Genomic DNA, 4,869 nt, shown 5'->3' on the forward strand with positions numbered 1-4,869 from the left:
CAGGCGAGCGCTCGGTTGTCAGGCGATCAACCATGCATCGTGTATCAGGAATCCAAGAGATATTCACCCAATCTAAGGTAGAACGGAGGTGGTTGTCAGTCACACGTTCATAGGTGAGAATGATGATGAGTGTCACGGATCATCACATTCATCAAATTGAAGAACAAGTGATATCTTGGAACAAGAACAAGCAGAACTGAATAGAAGAACAATAGTAATTGCATTAATACTCGAGGTACAGCAGAGCTCCACACCTTAATCTATGGTGTGTAGAAACTCCACCGTTGAAAATACATAAGAACAAGGTCTAGGCATGGCCGTGAGGCCAGCCCTATGATCTAAGATCTAAAGTGATCAAAAGATGAAAATACAATAGTAAAAGGTCCTATTTATAGGGAACTAGTAGCTTAAGAATTACAAAGATGAGTAAAAGACATAAAAATCCACTTCCGGGCCCACTTGGTGTGTGCTTGGGCTGAGCATTGAAGCATTTTCGTGTAGAGACTTCTCTTGGAGTTAAACGCCAGCTTTTGTGCCAGTTTGGGCGTTTAACTCCCACTTTGGTGCCAGTTCCGGCGTTTAACGCTGGGAATTCTGAAGGTGACTTTGAACGCCGGTTTGGGCCATCAAATCTTGGGCAAAGTATGGACTATCATATATTGCTGGAAAGCCCAGGATGTCTACTTTCCAACGCCATTGAGAGCGCGCCAATTGGGCTTCTGTAGCTCCAGAAAATCCACTTTTGTTATAAAAACATTTTTCTTTTAAGAGAGGTGGTGGATTCATAGGACATTCATAACTTTAAGGCATAGACACTAAGACACTAATGATCATAAGACACAAACATGGACAAACATAAGCATAAATTTTCGAAAAACAGGAAAATAAAGAACAAGGAGATTAAAGAACGGGTCCACCTTAGTGATGGCGGCTTGTTCTTCCTCTTGAAGGTCTTATGGAGTGCTTGAGCTCCTCAATGTCCCTTCCTTGCCTTTGTTGCTCCTCTCTCATGATTCTTTGATCTTCTCTAATTTCATGGAGGGGGATGGAATGTTCTTGGTGCTCCACCCTTAGTTGTCCCATGTTGGAACTCAATTCTCCTAGGGAGGTATTTAGTTGCTCCCAATAGTTTTGTGGAGGAAAGTGCATCCCTTGAGGCACTTCAGGGATTTCATGATGAGTGTGGTCTCTTGTTTGCTCCATCCTTTTCTTAGTGATGGGCTTGTCCTCATCAATGAGGATGTCTCCTTCTATGTCAACTCCTACTGAATAACAGAGGTGACAAATGAGATGAGGAAAGGCTAACCTTGCCAAGGTAGAGGACTTGTCCGCCACCTTATAGAGTTCTTGGGCTATAACCTCATGAACTTCTACTTCTTCTCCAATCATGATGCTATGGATCATGATGGCCCGGTTTAGAGTAACTTCAGACCGGTTGCTAGTGGGAATGATTGAGCGTTGGATAAACTCCAACCATCCCCTAGCCACGGGCTTGAGGTCATGCCTTCTCAATTGAACCGGCTTCCCTCTTGAATCTCTCTTCCATTGGGCGCCCTCTTCACAAATGTCAGTGAGGACTTGGTCCAACCTTTGATCAAAGTTGACCCTTCTTGTGTAAGGGTGTTCATCTCCTTGCATCATAGGCAAGTTGAATGCCAACCTCACATTTTCCGGACTAAAATTTAAGTATTTCCCCCGAACCATTGTAAGCCAATTCTTTGGGTCTGGGTTCACACTTTGATCATGGTTCTTGGTGATCCATGCATTGGCATAGAACTCTTGAACCATTAAGATTCCGACTTGTTGAATGGGGTTGGTGAGAACTTCCCAACCTCTTCTTCGAATCTTATGTCGGATCTCCGGATATTCACTCCTTTTGAGTTTGAAAGGGACCTCGGGGATCACCTTCTTCAAGGCCACAACTTCATAGAAGTGGTCTTGATGCACCCTTGAGATGAATCTCTCCATCTCCCATGACTCGGAGGTGGAAGCTTTTGCCTTCCTTTTCCTCTTTCTAGAGGTTTCTCCGGCCTTGGATGCCATAAATGGTTATGGAAAAACAAAAAGCAATGCTTTTACCACACCAAACTTAAAAGGTTTGCTCGTCCTCGAGCAAAAGAAGAAAGAAGAGAGTAGAAGAAGAAGAAATAGAGGAGAGGGAGGTGGCTTTGTGGGGATCCTGTGGGGTCCACAGATCCTGAGGTGTCAAGGAAAAGTCATCCCTGCACCAAATGGCATGCAAAAATGCATTTCATGCCAATTCTGGCGTTAAACGCCGGGCTGGTGCCCATTTCTGGCGTTTAACGCCAAATGCTTGCCCTTTTCTGGCATTTAACGCCAGTCTGGTGCCCCTTTCTGGCGTTAAACGCCCAGAATGGTGCCAGACTGGGCGTTAAACGCCCATCTGCTAGCCTTACTGGCGTTTAAACACCAGTAGGTTCTTCCTCCAGGGTGTGCTGTTTTTCTTCCTGTTTTTCATTCTGTTTTTGCTTTTTCAATTGATTTTGTGACTTCTCATGATCATCAACCTACAGAAAACATAAAATAACAAAGGAAAATAGATAAAATATAACATTGGGTTGCCTCCCAACAAGTGCTTCTTTAATGTCAGTAGCTTGACAGAGGGCTCTCATGGAGCCTCACAGATACTCAGAGCAATGTTGGAACCTCCCAACACCAAACTTAGAGTTTGAATGTGGGGGTTCAACACCAAACTTAGAGTTTGGTTGTGGCCTCCCAACACCAAACTTAGAGTTTGACTGTGGGGGCTTTGTTTGACTCTGTTCTGAGAGAAGCTCTTCATGCTTCCTCTCCATGGTGACAGAGGGATATCTTTGAGCCTTAAACACAAAGGGTTCTTCATTCACTTGAATGATCAATTCACCTCTATCAACATCAATCACAGCCTTTGCTGTGGCTAGGAAGGGTCTGCCAAGGATGATGGATTCATCCATGCACTTCCCAGTCTCTAGGACTATGAAATCAGCAGGGATGTAATGGTCTTCAATCTTTACCAGAACATCCTCTACAAGTCCATAAGCTTGTTTCTTTGAATTGTCTGCCATCTCTAGTGAGATTCTTGCAGCTTGTACCTCAAAGATCTCTAGCTTCTCCATTACAGAGAGAGGCATGAGGTTTACACTTGACCCTAAGTCACACAGAGCCTTCTTGAAGGTCATGGTGCCTATGGTACAAGGTATTGAAAACTTCCCAGGATCTTGTCTCTTTTGAGGTAATCTCTGCCTAGACAAGTCTTCCAGTTCTTTGGTGAGCAAAGGAGGTTTGTTCTCCCAAGTCTCATTTCCAAATAACTTGTCATTTAGCTTCATGATTGCTCCAAGGTATTTAGCAACTTGCTCTTCAGTGACATACTCATCCTCTTCAGAGGAAGAATACTCATCAGAGCTCATGAAAGGCAGAAGTAAGTCCAATGGAATCTCTATGGTCTCATTTTGAGCCTCAGATTCCCATGGTTCCTCATTGGGGAACTCAGTAGAGGCCAGTGGACGTCCATTGAGGTCTTCTTCAGTGGCGTTCACTGCCTCTTCCTCCTCTCCATATTCGGCCATGTTGATGACCTTGCACTCTCCTTTTGGATTTTCTTCTGTATTGCTTGGAAGAGTACTAGGAGGGAGTTCAGTAATTTTCTTGCTCAGCTGTCCCACTTGTGCCTCTAAGTTTCTAATGGAGGACCTTGTTTCATTCATGAAACTTTGAGTGGTTTTGATTAGATCAGAGACCATAGTTGCTGAGTCAGAGTGGTTCTGCTTAGAATTCTCTGTCTGTTGCTGAGAAGATGATAGAAAAGGCTTGCCATTGCTAAACCTGTTTCTTCCACCATTATTGTTGTTGAAACCTTGTTGAGGTCTCTATTGATCCTTCCATGAGAAATTTGGATGATTTCTCCATGAAGAATTATAGGTGTTTCCATAGGGTTCTCCCATGTAATTCACCTCTTCCATTGAAAGGTTCTCAGGATCATAAGCTTCTTCTTCAGATGAAGCATCCTTAGTACTGCCTGGTGCATTTTGCATTCCAGATAGACTTTGAGAAATCAAATTGACTTTCTGAGTCAATATTTTGTTCTGAGCCAATATGGCATTCAGAGTATCAATCTCAAGAACTCCTTTCTTCTGATTTGTCCCATTGTTCACAGGATTCCTTTCAGAAGTGTACATGAATTGGTTATTTGCAACCATTTCAATTAGTTCCTAAGCTTCTGCAGGTGTCTTCTTCAAATGAAGAGATCCTCCAGCAGAGCTATCCAAAGACATCTTGGACAGTTCAGATAGACCATCATAGAAAATACCTATGATGCTCCATTCAGAAAGCATGTCAGAAGGACATTTTCTGATCAATTGTTTGTATCTTTCCCAAGCTTCATAGAGGGATTCTCCTTCCTTCTGTCTGAAGGTTTGGACTTCCACTCTAAGCTTACTCAATTTTTGAGGTGGAAAGAACTTTGCCAAGAAGGCATTGACTAGCTTTTCCCAAGAGTTCAGGCTTTCTTTAGGTTGTGAGTCCAACCATGTCCTAGCTATGTCTCTTACAGCAAAAGGGAATAGCATAAGTCTGTAGACCTCAGGGTCAACCCCATTAGTCTTGATAGTGTCACAGATTTGCAAGAATTCAGCTAAGAACTGATGAGGATCTTCCAATGGAAGTCCATGGAACTTGCAATTCTGTTGCATTAGAGAAACTAATTGAGGCTTAAGCTCAAAGTTGTTTGCTCCAATGGCAGGATAGAGATGCTTCTCCCATAGAAGTCGGGAGTAGGTGCAGTAAAGTCACCCAGCACCTTCCTTGCATTGTTGGCATTGTTGTTATTTTCGGCTGCCATGGGTTCTTCTTCTTTGAAGGTTCCTTGAG

The 4,869-nt window shown here is 43.3% G+C and overlaps 1 non-coding gene across 1 annotated transcript; it reads left to right on the forward strand.

The window, feature by feature from the left end:
• The first annotated feature begins 4,328 nt into the window (after positions 1-4,328).
• On the forward strand, positions 4,329-4,436 carry LOC130942289 (small nucleolar RNA R71). The gene has a single exon (XR_009070865.1). It is a non-coding gene; the product is annotated as a small nucleolar RNA R71 (small nucleolar RNA).
• Positions 4,437-4,869: the final 433 nt, after the last annotated feature.

This window comes from Arachis stenosperma, chromosome 7 (assembly GCF_014773155.1).
Source record: "Arachis stenosperma cultivar V10309 chromosome 7, arast.V10309.gnm1.PFL2, whole genome shotgun sequence".
NCBI classification, from domain to species: Eukaryota; Viridiplantae; Streptophyta; class Magnoliopsida; order Fabales; family Fabaceae; genus Arachis; species Arachis stenosperma.